Source organism: Gallus gallus, chromosome 2 (assembly GCF_016699485.2).
Source record: "Gallus gallus isolate bGalGal1 chromosome 2, bGalGal1.mat.broiler.GRCg7b, whole genome shotgun sequence".
NCBI lineage: Eukaryota > Metazoa > Chordata > Aves > Galliformes > Phasianidae > Gallus > Gallus gallus.
In genome coordinates this window covers 98300104-98320591 of record NC_052533.1, presented here as the reverse complement: position 1 = coordinate 98320591, position 20488 = coordinate 98300104, and the positions used below count along the sequence as shown (strand labels likewise).

The 20488-nt window shown below is 41.3% G+C and overlaps 1 long non-coding RNA gene across 1 annotated transcript; it reads left to right on the top strand.

Annotated features, from left to right (window-relative positions):
- The first annotated feature begins 405 nt into the window (after positions 1 to 405).
- LOC101751800 lies at positions 406 to 18133 on the top strand. The gene is made up of 3 exons (XR_001465333.4): positions 406 to 1734; positions 14690 to 14776; positions 16260 to 18133. It is a non-coding gene; the product is annotated as an uncharacterized LOC101751800 (long non-coding RNA).
- The last annotated feature ends 2355 nt before the right edge of the window (positions 18134 to 20488 follow it).

Here is a 20488-nt window from a genome sequence, read left to right as displayed (position 1 = left end):
ACCTGGAGCTTTGCATGACTCATGTAACGGTGGTGCTGTACAGTGAATTGTTTAGACTGAAGAAGCATCTCCAGGCAGAAAAAGCCCAGCTCTCTTAGCCTTTTATCATAGGAGAGGTGCTTCAGCCCTCTGAGCATCTTTACAGCCCTCCTGTGGATGCACTCCAACAGCCCTGCATCCTTCCTGTGCTGTGGGCCTCAGACCTGGCTGCAGTACTCCAGATGGGACTTCAGGAGGGCAAAGCAGAGGTGGACAATCCCCTCCCAGTGCAGTTGCAGCTGGCCTTCCAGGCTGCAGGTTCACACTGCTGGCTCATGTCCAGCTTTTCACTGACCGGAACTCCCAAGTCCTTTTCTGCTGGGCTGCTCTCAATGAGTTCTTCTCCTAGTCTGTACTCATATCTGGGATTGCCTGATCCAAATGCAACACCTTGAACATGGCCTTGTTGAACCTCATTAGGTTCTCACTGGCCCACTTTTTGTGCATGTCCAGGTCCCTCTGGTTGGTGTCCCTTCCTTCTATTTTATCAACAGCACCATCAGCTTCGTGTCATCAGCAAACTTGCTGAGGGCACATTCGATCTCACTGTCTAAGTCATTGGTAAAGATGTTGAAGAGCACTGGTCCCAAAGCAGACCCCTGGGGGACACCACACATGGCTGGCCTCTGCCTGGACATAGAGCCATTGCCCACAACTCATTGGCTGTGACTACCCAAGCAGTTCTTTATCCACCTAATATTTCAGCTTTCAAATCCATATCTTTCCAATTTAGAGAGCCTTTTCCATGTCTGTTGGAGCCAGTTCTCCCTCCCCACTTATCAGAAGGGTTACATTATCCCTTGCCTTTCTCTTCTGACCAATGTACCTAAATCACTTCCTGTTATTTTTCACATCCCTTGATAAATTTAGTTCCATCTCCACCTCGGCTTTCCTGATCCCATCTCTGCATGTCCAGGTGGCATCCCTGTATTCTTCCCAGGCCACTCATGCCTGTACTTTTCCTTCCTATCCCTCAGTCTGACCAGCAGGTCCTTGTTCAGCCATGCCAGAATTCTGCCTTCTCTACTTGATTTTTTCTGCTGGGGGTGGAGAGTTCTTATGCTCTCAGAAAGCCATCCTTAAAGAGCTACCAGCTCTGTTCTGTTTCTATGTCCTTAAGGACAGTTCTCCAGGGGATTCCATCTAATAATTCCTTAAACAGCTGGAATATCACTATTCTGAAGTTCAGGGTCCTGACTCTGTTTTTTGCCAGGCCCATATTCCTTGAGATCATGAACTCAGCTGGGTCATGAATGCTACAGCCCGGAAAAACAAAGCAGCCTTGTTGCTGTGATTAGACTGCATTTATAAGACATGATTCAGACACCTAAATTTAGGTGTGTATGCTGTAGGTGTCTATGACAAGGCAGCTCTCTGTGGCACCATTATCATAAATGTGATTAAAAAGTCCATTCAGTTTCCTAAATCTTAGTTGCCCTGTGTCATTTGAGATTCTCATTTGACATTCTGTTACTCAGTTCACATGGAATCTGTGGCCTGCTGCAAGGCAAAGATCCCGCCAGAGACCAGGCAGGATGTACTTGGGCTGGGACTCAATTCAGCTGCTCACACACAGGCATCTATTACCATCTGAGATCCCCTCGGAAGTCCAAGAAGCACACAAGGCTGGAAGACATGCCACACAGAGCCTCTGCGAGCAGTTAATTGTGTCCTGGCCTCCTCAGCTGGCTGTAGGTAAGTACATGACTATGACCGAATGGCTATGCAGATATCCTTGTCTAGGCAATTGAGTCATGTCCCTAGTCAGTACACTTGGGCAAGAGACACTGACATTTGACACGTTCATTAATCTAGACTCAACTGCAATGAAAGGTTCTCAAGGAGGCACAGGGAGAATTCAGAGGATCCAGGGCCTCGTATCATCTTTGGAAGCATGAAGCGTATTGCTTTATGTGGAATGTTGCTGATCCAGAAGAGAAGGAGTCTACCACTGCCGGGGCCTTGTTCACAACTTCTTCCCCCAGTGATGCTGAAACACCAGTAGTAACTAAAACACACTTCAGTTCTGAAGGAAGACCAAACCTATTCCCTTGAGGCTGAGCAAATCTAACTTCAGGGAATATGCCTGCCAGCAGATTCCCAGAACTCTGCTAGTTCAAGTCCCCCCCAGCACCCAGGATCACAGAGCTGTGTGGAGAGCAGCCCAGGGGACAAAAGTGGATGAGTACCTGTCTAACTTGAAAGCTCACTAGAGAGTATCCTCAGCTGGAGTCCTCCAAGTGTCCTTCATTCTATATCTCCTCAATGTGCCCATGGTATCATCTGATTTTTAATTTTTGCACAGTTTCTGACGTATCTCATTATTACCTTGGCACCTGGGGACTGTGATTTGCAGTACAGGATCTGTACCAGACCATGCTGAATTATATCAGAATTCCAAGTCATGTTTGGAAGCTGCTAATAATGGCTGCCTATTTTTAGATTTATTTTTTATGTACTTCTCTCAGTTTGGAACTGTCCTATTTAAACTCTATTTAAAAATACAGATTTCAGACCAGCAATATTTTTCATTCAATTTTAGGGGTATATTTCTACTGCTTACAAAAAGACCTTCTCAATTACCTTGCCTCTAATTCACTTTTCATAAAACAGTTGTAATTATTTTGAGCCTAAATCTTTATATCTTTCTCACCAGAAACCGTGTGAAATTGTCTCTCAAAAAGAGGACTGAATTCCTCTTGAACTCTTTGCACAAAGGGGATTTTTATTCACACATCCAGTGATTCCTATTTCTGAAATCTTAACATGAGCAGGTCAGCAGATATCAGTCTTATTGATGGCCCTGCCCCTCGGTCTTTGCTGTTTATTTGAGTGCTGTCAGATTTGCACTGCTCTAATTCACAAAGCTAAATTCAGTGACCCCCAATGCTTGACAATGGCTGGGGCCATTTGCTGAGCTCAGAGCAGCAGAGGGAGTAGGATTTGGCAGCTTCAGTGCCAGTAGCAGCAAGCAGAAGAAAACTTCTTCTGTCTTATCTCAGTTGCCCTACATGGACCTAATTTTATCCAAAACTCATTGCTTTAGACAATGATAGAGGAAAAATGTCGAGGGAAAATGTACAGTAGATTTTCCAAAGCAGCTGCCAAAACTGTCACAAACATATACATACGGAGGAAATAATCGTGCAGTACTAGTGATGCTGGATCCTCTCTCAAGCAGTTTTTATCATTTTGCTGAGTGATGACATTCCCAGAGGAAGGAGGTGTGCTCTGTAGTCTATCAGCAAAGTATGAAATGTATTAATAGGTCATGCAAAACTGATTTGGCAAAATCTCCATTGCGAGCACCGTTATCCCCATTTTGGTTACAGCTTCAAGTTTGTTGTAGCATAGGAGCCACGTACACAAACACATGACAAAGCAGTAGATAACAAAGGAGGATTCTGCAACAGGTAGTGCTATCACACGTACTAAAGCACTGTCTTCATGAAATAATTTCTCTAAAACATTTTAAGCCTACTTGATTTCTGACTGCCAGAGATATCAGTTCCCATTTGCTAATGCAAGATTTCTTCAGAATGTGCAATGGAGCATGACAGCAGATGAAAAATCTGGCTTGTTTAGTGGTATGGCTTGGGGTTGAACATTAGAAGGGGGAACTAGCTTTTTTTCCTTAGTAAAAAGAAAGCTTCCTCAGTACTGTGAAAGCACTTATAATGATTACAATTGCGACTACTGCAAACGAATTTATAGAAAGGGAAAAAGAAAGCTAGAAAGACAGTTCGAATAAAAAGACCTCCAGCTGGAAACATAGGAGTAGACTCTTCTTTCTCACTTTCTTGTATAAATTGGAATTATTCTAAATTTTAAAAGAAAAAGAACTTACCCTGTTACAAATTTGTGAGATCGAACAGTGGCTTCTGATCTGGAGGTGTGTAAAATATTTGATTTTTTAAAAAAGGAATAACTGTTATTTGTCTGTGTTTACTTGAAATATCTGTAAAGTGAATGAATGCATTAGCTTGAGTGTCACAGAAACCCAGCACTGCGGAGGCAGGCAGGGCCCTTTGGGTCCCTCTGGCCCACCTCCCATTGCAGCAGGGCCACCCAGAGCAGGGTACCCAGACCCACGGCCAGGTGGCTTCTGGAGACCTCCAAGGAGGAGACCCCGCAGCCTCTGGGCAGCCTGTGCCAGTGCTCCATCACCTGCACAGCACAGCAGTGCTCCTGGTGTTCAGAGGGAACCTCCTGTGCTCCAAGTTGTGACTCTTGTCCCGACACTGGGCACTACTGAAAGAAGCTTGGCTCTGCCTTCCTTGCACCCTCCCTTCAGGTACTTATGAACATTGATGAGATCTGCTTAAGTCTCCTCTTCTCCAGGCTGAACTGCCCCATCTCTCTCAGCCTCTCCTTGTAGCAGAGGTGTTCCAGTTCCCATTATCTTTGTGGCATTTCAATGGATTCCATCCATTATGTTCACACCTCTCTTGTACTGGGAGCCCAGAACTGGACCCAGTACTCCATGTATGGCTGCACCAGTGGTGAGGAAGTGTAAAGAATACATTTATCTTGCAATCAAATCAGAAAATCCACATGACTGAAAGGTCTGTCATTTCAGTCATGGTCCACATCTGTGGTAACTCAAACAGCTCCCTTTTCTCATCTGCGTGAGAGAGGTCCATATGGGACATAGAAGTTTGTGTCCTGATGGTTTTTTGGCTGGCAAAACAAAAGAAAAATGGAAGGTTTATTTATGTGGCTGATGCTACACAGATGGTTGCGACCATTTCCTAACTATATGTTTGACACACTTTTTTCCAAAATTAGCACTAATCATGACTCGGCCCAGTCAAAACTGCCAAAACTGCCTCAAGAGTACTGTAAGGACCTCTACCTAACAGCCTGCAGAGAAAAACCCAAAGTGCTGAAAACCCAACACAGAGTTCTGCTCACAGCCAGCTTCAAAGGGGTTGAAATTCTTAGTAAGCATGTCTGGGCCACTGAAAAAATCATGTAAATGTTTGCTACCATATCAAGGCTACTGCAAGAAAGAGATCATCCTTTTTCTGTTTTTTGTTTGTCTGTTTGTTTCATTATTATTTGTTGTTTGTTGTAGTTATACTCCATCTTCTTAGAGGTAAAGGAACTAAAACTGCGCGCACTATTCATGGAGTGATGCTGGAGCATAGCAGTGCTTACTATTCTGCTACTTCCTCCTTTCTCAGTAATTTCTGTCATTTGATTTGCCTTTTTCTTTCCACTGATGTGTTCAAAGAGTTAAATGCAGAGACTGCAGGATTTCTTTCGCAGTCATAATAGGTAATGACATATATATCTCTGTGCAAGTATAGGTTGGATTATTTTTCTCCAATGCATTAGTTTGCATTCCTTAATTTAATCCAATTTGAATTCATTTCCAGGCTTCCTCAGCTCATGGCTCCTGCTTCTCACGTACACATCTGTCTTTCTCTCTTCCTCCAGACAACCAAATAATGTTGGCTTTGACACAACTTCCAAGCATGGATGTTTAAAATCTAAGTTCATTTCCAGCAAAGCTGAGACTTTAGCACCTAAAAATTCCTCTGTCAGGTTTCTTCTCTGTGCTACCCACACTGGTGAGACGCAGTCCCTCAGTATCAAACATAAAGCACAAAGCTAGTTCAGAGATGTTGAGCCAAACCTGCCAAGAGTTCAGACTGTCAGAGAGGAACCTACAGGGACAAGGCAAGACTGAGGTCAAGCTGGAAAGCCAAGTGAGTCAGACAGGGTCAGAACCACCAAGGCATCAATGCTGGCACAGACCTACCTACAGATAGCTCAGGCAAAGACCAAGGGCCTTTAATGCAACTCTCAAGTTAAAGAGGGGGATGTTTTTGCCTAGACTTGTCCCAGTTTTCCACACAACTCTTTTCATAGCAGTTCAGCCCTAGATTAGATGGCTAGCCTATATCAGGGCTGGCCTTCAGCCCAAACAAATGAACCACTTGGGTGGCAGGCAAAGAGGCTGCAGAGCCTCCTACTGTGGTCGGGACCCCGACATTCATATCTATCCTTTTGTTTCACAAGAGGCTCGAGATGGTAGTCTAGAAGTGGTGCTTGGATATGAAATTGCTCAGGAAAGATGGGATTGCATGGGAAGGTCACCAAGTTAGCTCTGGAACAAGTAGAACCAAGCTCCTGGCAGTGTAGATTCAGAGAAGAGCACACTGTGCTCTTCTCTGAATAATCTCAAACCAGTCATCTCAGGAGATAATTTAAGGTTCAAATATGTTATAACAGTCATAGCAATAAAATTCTATATTCCTTCTTTGCGCAGTTTCTTGAAAATATGTACCATCTACCAAAAAGGAAGATTTTTCATTCTTTGTTATCAAGGGTTAGTTCAACTAACAGGATTGTCTGACTTTACACAAAAGGAAAAGGTGCAGTGTATTATTCTTATGACTAAAATGTTTATTGTACCAGGAAATAAGAGAAATAAGGCTAAATTTATGATTGTGAGACCAAACTCCTGGGCTACAGATTTGATTTAATTTGCTTTGTTCTCCTTATCTTAGACATAATTCCACTGTAATGTAAACAAGACTTTTGAAACCAGTGTGGAAAGGCACTTGAAAGCAAGCTCTCCCTTTCTCTGAGGAAGGCTTCCTTGAGAATCTGAATCATGATGCTGGAGGTAATCACAGAATTCTTAATAGCTCCACTCAGGCAAAGTTGAGTGGGCTGAGGTCAGGTTGTGTAGGGGCAAATATAACTGCCTACGTGAAAGTGATTTTAATTTGAGCTCAACACCTTTAAAAATGGCTAAATTAGGCACGATGTTGGCATAGGCTGTGCTGACTGAAAATCAACACCAGCATTGTTGGTGGAAAATAATCATTACCCTATTTGATTTTTTCACATTACCATTACAGTGGGAAAGACTGCATACTGCTGGTGAAACTGTGCAGAATGTGAGCAGATGCTTTTGTTTTTCTTTTTACTTTTCTTCTCCTGTTTCTTTTTTTTCTGACCAAGTTTGCGTCACTCTGTTTTAAATTCCAAAATAAGGTCATAGCAGATTTTCTGCATGCGAGAGCTTCTTCCTTGCTGTTCCAGTTGCCAAGGAACACAAGCAATTGTAAATTTCCATACGAAGTTGAATCCAAAAACAACAGTTCAGATTTTCCATAGCACCTATCAGGAAAACAGTCATATCCACTGACTTCAACAAACAAAAAGCTGTAATATGGAGCACTGTACATATTGACTCCAGTCAGAACAGCAGTAAGCCAAGTTTGACAGGCTCTGACGGTCTCATATAGAAGGGATAAAAATACCAGGGAAAGAAGAACTGTAACACAAGGAACTGGGTGTTAAAACTGAAGAAAGTCTAGAACGGTCTAAGAGGAAAAGTATATATTTTAATCACACGTGAACTGTAGACCAACAGTACAGACTGTTAAAATGTGAAAGCCCATTGCCAGGGATGCTCGAGGTGAAATGAGTGCACTTAGGGGTACAACGTAGGGAACAATCTTGTGCTAGCAGACGACAGTTCATCATGGGCTTTCCTGCCTGTCCCGTTCATCTCTAGACATAGAGATTGATTTTCACTTCTTTCTTTCTTTCTTTCTTCTTCTGTTGTCTCACATACCTTCAACTGAAATAAGAGTAGAAAAAAAGATACTCTGTCCTTTCTCAATTGACCTAATCTGTTTCTAATTCTTTCCTATTTCTTCCTCCTGGTAAATGATGAGACTAACAAGACTTCTGATTGTTTTCTAAAGGCATGACATATTTTGATATCCATATTTCTATAGTAGGCAGCTGGCTTTATTCCCAATTGGTCAAGCTAATGCATGTTAAAATTGTTTCAGTATTGCTTTATTATATTTTGACCATTTTTCAACGGGAGATCCTTCTTAGGAACTACAGTGAAAATAAATCTGAAGAAAATATTTTATATCATCACTGTTTAATACTTTGTTCTCTTCTCTCTCATCGATGTCCTTTTTAGCCGTTTAAGTGAGACAATACAGAAGTTGCCAAAAATGGAACATAAGATGAGTGACCTTCACAGTTTTGAATAGATCATTGATTTTGATAGAATCAAAGCGTTGTTTTGATACTCATGCCATCTACAAATTGTAAGGTTTCTTACTATTCAGTCAGAAGCATATCTCTGTTGTGAATAAATATCAGATTTTAAAAGTAGTGAACTTCCTCAAAAGCTGATTCAGAGCCCATGGATATTGATGGAGATGTATTCATTATATATATAATATATATATAAATGTATTCATTTATATATACATATATATATATATACACATTTTTTTTTCCTGATTGATTAGGGTCTTTGATTGTCTTCCTCCTTTTCTCTAACTTGCTTTTTCTTTTATGATTCCATTATTTCTCCTTTTTGCTGTGATACAGTACAAACAGTAGATGATAAATGGTAGTAGAAACTTTAAAAACAACAGATATTATAGATACATTCTTATAAAATGTTACAGATGGGATCCTTGTTATTTCAGTACACAGGCAAGGAATCCAAGGGGCATGAAAGTGAACTGAAAAATGTAATCGACAGATCAATTTTGACTTGCACTTCCTTTGTCCCGATAGACAGAGGATTTCAAGTTGCAGGAATGTGACTGTTAGTAAATGTGACTCTTAACCAACACCAAATTATTCACTCAGAACTGTTTTAAAAATGGAAAAGTGACATGAAGCATTCTGCTGAACATTTTGGTTCTCCTCAGCCCATTTCTTTTGGGGAAGAAAGGAATCAACAACTCAGTTGTTTCTAGCACAGGCTGAGATGTGACAGTATGGCTACATCACATCACTTGTATACATGGAACAGACAGGGAAGAATTAGTGATGTCTGCAGCATTTCTACAACAAAAGCCCAATAGAGCATCCCAAATAGGCAAGGTTAATGCCAGGTACCTGAATTTTCATGGATGCCTCCTAGAAAGATGGAAGGAGGACAGTGCCAAGAAATCTTCTCATAGAGATCAAGCTTGAGTCAATATAAGTGTGTTTATTCATCTAAATTCCTTTGAACGCTTACTGTGTAAGACACCAGAGTATAGCTAACACGAGTACCTCATATTATGCTTCTTGAAGGAAGAGGTGTAGACTAGCTTAAATAAAACCCTGTAGTAGCCTGCTATCAGCACAACAAGTCAAAGAGTGAACGCCCATCCTTCACTCCAGGAAGTCAACAACTCCTTCAGCAATCCTGCTTCCCCTTCCTCATGGCGAGATAAGTTTGGTCCTAAGTTACACTTACGATTTTTCAGTTAAGTCAGTGCGGTCACAGAGATGAAACTGGGAGCAAGGTTCGATCCTGTACACTCTGTTCACCTTTTTGCCTTGATGTCAACCCAAGCAGGGATGTTTCTTGGTGATAATAGGTTCAAATCAAGTCTAGGATATTAGTTATTTTTACTTAGGTTCCAAGAGGCGCGGGAAGCATGTTAGATATCTCAAGGTCCAGGATTCCTCCTCACAAAATTACAACACTTTACTTAACTGCAGTAAAAGAGTCAAAAAGAGGCAGAGAGGATCTGGGGCAGCACTGAGTTCTGTGGCACTCCTGTGAGATTTGTGCCTCACAGGTCGAAAATAATTGTGTTTAAATGTACTTGGAAGATCACCTGTGAGAACCACAGAAATAAATTGTTCATTTAGCTCTTTGATTGCAACTTCATCCATGTACCTATTCCCAAGGTGAGCCAGAACACCTCCTTTTCCTATCAGAGGCTTACACCCTAAATTTTCCTTTTATATACATGCATTATACAACTCTGTAAATCTGGCAGAACATTGTATAGTTACAGCAGAATAAATAGGTGAATAGGTGGCTTATCAGAAATCCTATCTAAGATTGCCATATCCTGACCAAGAGATTTGCAGGGCATTTACTTCATGGGTTTATAACTGAAGAGGAAGAAACTACTGCAGCTGCTACCTTGGCTTTAGGATGGCACTTCAGCTGTTGCCTTGCACATAAGTCCTAATTGTCTAGGCAGAAGGAACAATCAATTCTTATGTTCCCTGCATGCTGGCAGCCTGAATTGAAGCGTGCAGTCCAAAGATAAAGATCTCATCTGGGTCACCTTTGTCTAAAATGAAAACCTGACAACTTTGCTAGGATCCACCAGACTGGATGTGGCTCTGGGCAGCCTGGTCTAGTGACTGGTGACCCTGCACATAGTTGGGGGGTTGAAACTCGATGATCATTATGGTCCTTTTCAACCCAGGTCATTCTATGATTCTATGATTCTATATTAAACAAACAGGATGGAATGCTTGTTCAACATTTGTTGCTGATTTCTCAGCACTAGCAACTTCATCAAAAACACATTCCACTTTCAAATCTGTTAGAGGAGAAAAGCAGGGAAGGTGCCGGGGAGAACTAGAAGCCCATTTATACCTCCAAGCAAGAACAAAACTCTTCCCATCTCCCTCATTCCCCATCCCACCTCATGCTGGGATTATGGCTTTTGAGGCTGCAACACCACACACTCCATTCTGCAGAGTGTTACAGTTGCATCTGCTATTCACTTAGGGACCGGTTCTGTCCTTGTATCAAGCTGTGCAGAAGGCAAGTTTCTTATTTCTGGGTTGTAGGTGATAAATGGACATGGCCACTCTTCTTCAGAATCACAGTAGGATGGCACTACAGCATGTTGTGGCTGCACTCAAACCTGGTTCTGGGAGTGGGTTCTGTAGTGTGAGTGCGGACTTTTCTCTCTTTCTTCCTCTCCTGTATATGTGTACTTCCCAACCATTAAGAAACCAAGTCTACCTCCCTAGACTATCCTGAGGAAAGTGAAGGAGCACTGTTTCTGAGATACACCTTGGAAGCAGACAGTGGATCTCTCAGAGCCAGGAGTTACAAGTGAAATTGAAGGGAAAGAAAGTAAAATCTAGATTGCAGAGTCACTCTGAGTATAGTAAAATAGGATGGGGGAATTGGAGAAACATATAGAGTTGAGCATACACGATTCCATGATTCTACATGATTGAGACGAGTAAAAATAAAGCGACGAAAGAAAGCCGGACTGAACCAAAAGTAGGGAGAAGGGAGCTTAAGCTCAGATAGAAATCCGACATTTCAGGGAACTATCTGTTTTTCATATACATATGAGAAAAATACTCTGTGATGAGAACATTCTAGAATCCTAATGCACAGACTTGCACAAGATAAGTCAACACTACTCTAAACATTGTCCCACTGTCTTTTGCTTTCAATTCCCAGAGCAAATCTGGTCACCAAGTCCTTAACAAATCTGTGGACTTCACTCAGTTTTATCCCCAGAACAAGGAAAATATTTTTTTTCAAATGGTACTCTTCCTCTCAAGAGGTTGCCAATACCTGCTGCTAACTCAGATGCCAGATGGTGTATTGAGATTTATTTAGACATGACCCACTTCACAGGAAGGAGTGTTGCCCATATAGGATGATACCTGGTAAAGAATCAAACTACAGTAGGCTCATGAGACTGAATGTTAAGTGATGCTGGGCCCAGCACCATCTTACTGAACTAGAATGGGGAAGTAAGGAATGCTGAACCAGAGCAGAAGAAAGAAGCTTTATGTATTTATTTGTGTTTGTTTGCTATGACTATATGAATGGGGGCTTCTGCTAGTCTGCCTGAAAAAGATACCGTAGATGCTGCCTTTGAAACTTCCTGGTGTCATTTCTTAGCCAAGGGAGCCAGTCTTCTCTTCAAAGGATTGGGATAGCATGTAGACTTTAATGCTGTATGGAAACTGTTAGGTCAGGGCTTGAGCTGGTGATGGAGCACCTGGTGAAGAGCTGTGGCTGGTCCAGGGAGCACAGGCACATTATTTGCATCTGTGCTCTCCATGTGCTCAGAAGGAGTGGACCCAGGGTGAAGCCACTCTGGGCTCATATAAGGGCAGCCACTGAAGGGAGAGCAACTCTTGGGCCTGGGCTGCTTTTTGAGGAGGAGTGCTGTATGGCAGAGAGCCCCTTCACCAAAAGGGTGAGTTCAGCTCTTCTTTCTGTATGTGACTTTTGGCCTATCTGCAAATACTTTACCTGATTACTCCAAGAATCTGTTAGATGTGATTTTGCCTCTCTGTGAGCAGAGCATGTGTATGTGATAAATAACCCAGGAATCCATACCATCTCTCTTATATAGCTGTGTGGAATGATGTATTTGTGAAGCTAATCTGAGCAAGTGGCATATATTTATTTATCCACAGCAATAAAACACAAACAATGAGTCATAATGTCCATAAGGACAATCACAATTCTTTGGATTCTGCTTACTTAGAGGTGTTTGCCAAGATGATAGTGTCTTACTGTGGTTGTTTTTCATCTACAGTGCTTAAAAAATCTCTTTGGGAAACAGTTAAGAAATTAATATGTCATATGCAGATCAAAATGTCTGACTACCAGGGCACGAGTATCAGAAGTAGGATCCTCAACTTACAGTGTCTTCAAAGCCATTAATAATCTGTTACTGGGCCCAACTAGAGGGATATTTTTTTTTATCTTAAAGTTCTTTCAGGGTAGCCATGCTTCTAACTGAGTAGCAAACCAAATCTCCACAAAACTGGTACTACCCCAACTGCTGGATGTGCCAGCTGATCCAAGGATGGCATCTCACTTGCTTGGGACAGCTGTCCTTTGTCCCTGCTCAGTATGGCTGCCCTCAGCTGGCCTTCATTTCCCAGTGCTTTAGAGCTGCTTACCTTTGAGGCCACTTCTCACCCAAGCTGTGCTGCTATAACTCCAGCGGCCTGGGACCACTCAAGTGTTGAGACTTGCTGAGGTCTCAAACTCAAAAAGTCAAGTCCTTGTGTCAGGACATTCTCCATGTGAACCTTTAATTTTGGGGTAGTATCTGGAAATCAGTCCAAAGTAGCACAGTGCCAAACTTACCACAGTATTCTGTCAAGATACTGTATACTGAGACTTTGTGTTTGGTGTTCATGCATTTTTAGCTCCTGAAGGGCTTGGTTTTCCTTAGCTTGTTCGTTAGGTGGCTTCAGTGTCATAGCTGCTCAGGCCCTTTTAGCCGAGGTTCCTGTTTGCCACACCAGCCAGCAAAAATGATCATGGAAGACAAATCCTAGGATTTAGGATGTAATGAGCTGGAGGGTCACTAATAATTGTTTCTAAATCATTTTTAAAGACCTTTAAAGTCTGGACTCCATGGTGCTCTGCAAAATTGAGTTTAATGATTTAATTATGACCTCCATGGAAAGAGATCTTGCTTTTATTTGATCTTAAATTTGATACCTAATAATTTCCCTGAGCGTTCTGTAGCTTTCATACTGTGAGCAATAATGATTTGCCACTCCTTAATCACCCTCTTTGCGCCACTTATGGTATCATATTTATCAGATTTCCTCCTTCCCTCTCACAATTGTTTTCCAAGTTGAAGAGCTCAGGACTTACACTTACATTTACCATGTAGAAGTTGTTCCATTTTTGCGTATCAATTCTGCCTTTCTTCTTAGCCTCCTAGCTCAGGTGCAATCCTTGTGGGACGAATGACAAGAACTTAATGAAATGTGAAATCTGCCTGTGAAAACAGAACATTAATTCTTAGTGTTTGTTCCCTATTTTTCGACACAGCGTTAATCCCTGAGAGCTCTTCTGTCTTAGATCATGACAGCTCTACATGGCTTTTGTAAGGATTCTTTTTCTGAAAGATTTTTGAATATCCATACGTTTAAACAGCTGTAATCATCTGCTCATTGACACTTTCAAAAGACCATAATAAGTTTGTGAATGAAGTCTGTGCTGAGTTTCCTCTGTATCCCATATTTATATTTCAGTCACTGATTTTAGTCTCGGTTATAGTTTCTACAAATTTGCTTGGTACAAAAGTTCAGGTTTACTGGCCTCGGAACAAGCTCTGTAGTTCTTTTTAGGACTCCTGACAACTCTGCTTTTATTTTAATATGTAGAAGGACCTTCAGTATCACGGATGCATCCAGCTCAACCTTTGTATTTGTTAAAATAAGTGTCTAGGACTAAGAATATGAATAATGAATTAACCAATAAGATACTATATAGTTCATGACTGGGAAAGAGTTGCAGGTAAACACATAGCAAGAAATAACTTTAGGTCAACCATCCATTTTTCTTTTACTTTCCCTTACTTCCCTTACTCTTGAATCTTAGACTTGGTTCTCAAGACAAGAATACTATCTCCAGGGCAACACCAATAATGCTTGTGTTTGGGGATTTATTTTCCCTTTAGCTTGAGTAATTCTAGTCTTGGAGAGAGGTTGCTGGCAGTTCTTTCCACCATAACCTGAAGGCAAATGTCATTCTTCTCCTATGGAAACTGGCAAGAATAATGTGGGGTACAGTCTTAATGTGAACATAAGATACTCATGTCTCCTTCACTGCATTCACAGAAACCTGCCAAGGGCTGGGAATGAACTTCTTTATACAGAAGAAAATACATTTATATACTAAAATCTGATTCTGAAAGTAAAGAATCTATTTACTTAGTGATTAATTATGAGACGCTTCCAGGTTACTCGTAAGCATGTACAAATTATTTATTCCTACTCCATAGTCCTTACTCCGAGCAAAACACACACAATAGTCTCTAAGCCTGAAACATCTCCTCAGAGTTCTTGGTGTTACCCAGATAACTGCTGTCACAACATTGAATGGATTTATTTCTTTTTTTTAAAGGGATCAACCTTCCTACTCACAGGCTTCCATGGCCATGCAAAAATCTTTTTTGAAGCTCCTCTTTGAGTTCCCTGTGGCAAGAAACAGGTTAGTAAAGTGACAAGCTGGGAATAAAAAATTGAAGTGAGCTGGTTGTCTTGGATAAAGCAACAGCCATACACAAATCAGCGCCCTGCTTTGCAAAAATGTTTCCAGTGATGACAAGCAAGATCCCCAGGATTAAAAGAGCTTAGGACAGTAAGAGGATGAAGATGCTAAAGATGCTCTGCTAGTAGTTGGACTCACATAAGTATAAATAAAACACTGTTCATTTTCTTTTTTACAGAGCATTTTCTCGTCTTACTGAAGCAGAAATATTATGTTATCCCTAAAATCATCAGCTGCAGACTTATGTAACAATAGAACCTGTTTTCCAGGAACAATATTAATTGCAGTCTATTATAAGCCATGGAAAACATTTTTCAGTGTTATGAGTCATGCTTCTTCTCGTCAGGCTAAGTGCTGTGAACTGTATTTCCTGAAAACAGTACCTTTACTCAGTGCAGGGGCTGTGTTAGCATTGACACCTGATGACTTTCCAAGGTTTTATTCTGAAATAGAATGGGCACTTGTGGAAGGACTGCAATGGTATCACCTTTATTTGGACTTCTGCAGTGGACATCTGATGCTGTCATAGCAACGGATCCCTGAGTTGTTAGAATTTGAAGCCACAGCATCTGAATTCCCTGTTGTGATGGGAAACAGCTGTATCGATGGCCTGCATTCACCATAATTTCTGCCACTCCAGATGCCTGCAGCACAGCCTACATTTCTGTCATCAGGGCTGTATTTCCCTTGGGTTTTACATGGAGCCTTGTGCTTCTCTAGTTCTTCCTCTCTCCTGACCCAAAATTTTGTCAACATAAGATTTTCAGAAGCTAGAGCTTCATGTACATCTGTATTTACATACCCAGATACCAAAGCTGTCCTTGAAGTCTGATATTTCAATAGTTGTGTCTTGCTCTTGCTATTATTTGTTTACAAAGTATTATCACTGGATATATAAATGTACAACAAAACACAGAAATATTTATATGTATATATTGCACCCCCAGTCACAAACAAGAGACAGTAAAATATGCTTTTTACCAGACAGATAGTGATGTTATTCCTGGGCTTAGCAGAGGTTTGGCATAAGAGATTAAAACATCATAACTTCTAAGTAGAGAAGTAAAGTTTTACAGAGGAGATATTAAGAATTCATGGAATCACAGAATTATTAAAGTTGGAAATAACCACTAAGATCATCCAGTCCAACCATCAGCCTACCCCCACCATGCCCACTGACCATGTCCCTCAGTGCCACACCCACACGGTTCTTCAACACCTCCAGGGATGGTGACTCCACCACCTCCCTGAGCAGCCTACATCTGAACACAGCACTCAAGGTGCAGCCTCACCAGTGCAGAGTACAAAAATGTTGCCCTTTTCAGCATCCCTTTTCTGTACTGTGTACGATTCCGGAGTTACATCTTTTCTCAACTGTTAGCACTTTCCCAAGTAATACTGGTTTTTCTCTCTTTATTCACAGCTGTTTCTGTTCTAAACTCGGCTCCTCATGCTCTCAGGCCAATCATGTCAATCTGGTGGAGTAAAGGTCTAAAGGTAAATTATGTTCACATCTCTTTTTAGGTATTTTTGTGTCCATTAATTGTATTGGGTATCTTCACAGTGATTCAGGTGTCCCAGTGTATTTTCCAGTCCTTCTGTAATTTGCAAATGCTCACAGTCAGAAATGGTATATTACAAAGAGCCGCTCCTACTAAAATATCACCAGTGGGAATCCATCAGTGAAATTTTATGTTCCATTAATGAAATTTCCATTAGTGAAATTAGTTATACAGCCAACATAACCATCTATTATATGTTGGATCAACACTCCTCTCCCTTCCTGCCTTGGAACAGGCACACAATTCATGGCACTGCTACAACAGGGAGATAAAAAGGGAGTGTTTTTGGATATAGAGCCTCTGCTATAAAGTAGAAGCTTGCCTGTGAGGGAAAATACATCCATAGGAATACTGTTAAACAGCTATTACTGAAATAGTGTGACAACATATGTAGGTAGCTTCTCTCTGGATTTAGAACACCACTTTTCAGTTTAGCATATGCCTGTTCAAGACCATTTTAAGCCAAAAATGAAAACATGCTTGAAATCACATAGAGGTTCACAAAGGGACTAAAATTAACTTACTCTCAGCGATATAATTAAACCAGTAGAGATGATAAACTTCCCCAGAGATAAACACCCTTAAATAAACTCTAGTTCTGCAATAGCGTATTTTTTTCCCAGCTAACAACAAAACACAAAGGCACAGTTGCATAAGCTGCTATACCTCATGATGCCCCATTGAATGAGAAGGCTCAACAGTGGGTCTGTCCCATATCATATTTGCTTATGTTATCAGAACAATGCTGGATGTGAGTATCTCAGAAGAACAGTTATCCCCTAGCAAACAGTGCTGGGGAATGTTATTTCAGTTCTGATGTTGAGATCCTAATAGCCTTCAGGAAGCACTGGGCGTGTAGGTTGCTGCCTTTTCCCTGTCTGGCACCTCAGTGCGATAGTGCGGAAAATAGACTGTGAAGCACAACCTTCACTCGGGTTGTTAAAAATAAACACATTTATATTTTGTGACCGAAGGCTAGCACTGGCTCTATTGCTCTCCATAAACTTTCTATCACCTCTGAAGATTAACCAGCTTGGGAGCTTTTAATATATCATCATCGTTACATTTGCTTTGGGTAAATTTACCTAAAATGTCTTTGCAGAGGAATGGGTTGCAAGGTAGCAAGGGAGATGAGAAATTGGTATTCACAAGCTACTGCGTTGCAAAGGTTAACTTATAAAAATGTCTGCTGGCTTGGGCAGTATTCTTCATTCTCATTTTGGGGAATGAAGGTTTGGTTACATTAAGATTTCTTACTCATCCAAAAGTGCCCTCACATACATAAATAAGAGAAGCTACCGAGTTCTGAAAATAAATCACTAAGTTTGCTTGGAGAAGTTTAGGAATCTCTTAGGGTTGTGAAAATAGGAAAAAAAAAAAAAGAGCTTATAATATCTATATTTGTCTTAAGAAAAAATTTTCAGTAGGTCACTGGATATTCACACAGTACTTCATCAGAGGCATCTTCCAAGGACAGGACATAGCACTGAGGAAATGAGTGCCAGAGTCAAGATAGCTAGTTCTTGGTCAAACTCAAGCTATTCTGGAAAGATGAAGTATCCAACATCTACACCGAGAGCTTGGCCTGCTGATGAGAGTTCTTTTTTGGAGTAGGAATGCCAAAGGAATGCTGTAGCAGGAAAACAGAGTTTTATGAGCCAGGCAAGTAAAAGCAGTGCTGGTGCTCAGTACTCATCTTCCAACATTTTGCAAGACATCCACTTGCTTACCTACAGGACGGGAGAAGAAGACAGTAAGATCCGATGCTGAGGTAATTGCTTTGCCAGACTTCACAGTCTTCTGACCACACTTCAGTTCTAAAACATAAAAATCACATGGAAAAGAACCTTTACAGATGATTAAGTGGCCTGAAGTCTCATAGATGCATTCAGATGTTATGAGAATCGTTAACATGTTAGAATGATAAAGAAAATGTGGTTTTCTTCTGGAGATACAGGATTCTAAAATGATGGTAATATGTTCCTATTATATAGTTTACTTCATATTTTTATTGTGTGGAACTGCACATCCCTAGAATTTTACATGCGAATTGGTGCCTCATAATTCTTCCTTCCGCATGAAGGAAAAGAATAACTGAGACATATTTTCAATAAGTTGAGCTCCACAGATATACATCTGTGCTTGCATGAGCAAATCCCAAAGCTGTCCTTGTAGCCACATGTTTTGATGTCTGCTATTTGCACACAAAATGTTGCGGCCTAGGGTAAAAACATAAGTATGTTTTGTGCCAAATTATAGGTCTCAGTTTCCTGGACAACTTGAGCATATGAATTCATATTTATATGAACAATATATCTATTGATATGTTCTCTCCCTTTGGGCATATTCAAGTGAGAGCCACTGGCTCTGCAGTTGAGAAGCTCCTTATCATTTAAATGATCAGTCACCCAAACATAATTTTCTGTCCTGAGACACTGTGGTGTCATTGCACTCATTCCCTATTCCACCAAAGACATGTCAGATTGCTTCAGGCAGCACATTTTGCAGGCTCTTCTTCTTCTTGCAGACCTGTTATACATTATCACTCTGGTCACAAGGAGGCAATAGGAAAAGAGTAAGCTTTGCAAATAGACGTGTCTGACATACAAATCTCCCTCCCTTATATGGACAATTTTATTTACCAGTTTACATTTTGCATAAAGTCCTTCCTCAGCATAAGATCTCTTGCCACAGCCTTGCAGAGTGAGGGAAACGTGGGCACATTCTCTTTAAAGTTATGAATTTTGTTCATAATAATTGGTGGTACTCTCAGCTCTTCCATAGAATCACAGAATCATTTGGGTTGGAAGGGACCCTCAAAGGCCATGTAGTCCAACTGCCCTGCAGTGAACCAGGACACCTACAGCGAGGGCACTAACTCCCCAGAGCTTCTCTTCTAGCCTGTCAGGGCAGACAGGCTCCTCTATATAACATGTCAGCTGATATGGATTGTGGCAAATGTTACCTCAGCTCTCTGGCTAAAGAATAAGCAAAAAGCCGTCCGTCTTCCTGGCTAAATTCAAGCTGTGCAAACAGACCTTTTTTTCTTGCAGCAGTTTCTGCTGACACCTTTCTGACAAAGAAGGATGCCACAGGATGAGGAGGAGCATCTGGTGCCTTCTCCATTCTAACATGCACATTGTCATTAGAGAACAATTTGATAAACAAAGATTTTCCGGATGTATTTGAGATTTGCAAGGCACGGTATTATCTCCATCCTCCTTCTGTGTCATACGTTCTGCAGTTCGGAAAGACTGCGCATTGTCTATTGCTGACATCTGTTTTGCATTTCAATACATGATCTAAAATGTAAAAAAGGGATTTTTGAACTGGGACGGTTCCCACCTTTAGCCGTCTTTCCAGAATGCAGTGGAATTGACCGACTTCATCTCTCAGAGTAGGAGAGAGCACTGCCATCTATCGACTGGGTCTCTGCATAACGCTTCTTCTGGCATTTAAAGTGCTTTGAGAGTTTGGGAATGCCTCAGAACCCCAGTAGCGCTCCCAAGTTCCTGTTTTGATGTGCCATGCTACGGTGACACGTTCCCGAGAAAGACAAGAGCTACTGCCTATAACTCAAAGTGAGATGCTTTTAAGCACTGCAATCGAAAACATGGGGCAGGGGAGAAAAAAAGCTTTCTTCTAATATTTGACTTAGATCCTTTCTAGTATTTGAATTAATAGCTGACATACAGAAGTGCAGATGCATATAATAAACAGAATTATCTACTACCACACAGAAATTGTATTTACTAAGCATATAGAAGCAAGGCCCCTCTTTGTTACCTCTTGTACGTGTCTGGACACTTCATAGAATCACAGAATCACTCAGGTTGGAAAAGACCTTAAAGATCATCGAGTCCAACCACGACCTAACCATACAGCCCTAACTCTAACCACCCTCTGCTAAATCCTGTCCCTGAGCACCACATCCAAATGGCTTTTAAACACATCCAGGGATGGTGACTCAACCACCTCCCTGGGGAAGCTATTCCAGTGCTTAACAACCCTCATATCAGTTTTTCCTGATATCCAACTTAAACCTCCCCTGGTGCAACCTGAGGCCATTTCCCCTCGTCCTGTCACCTGT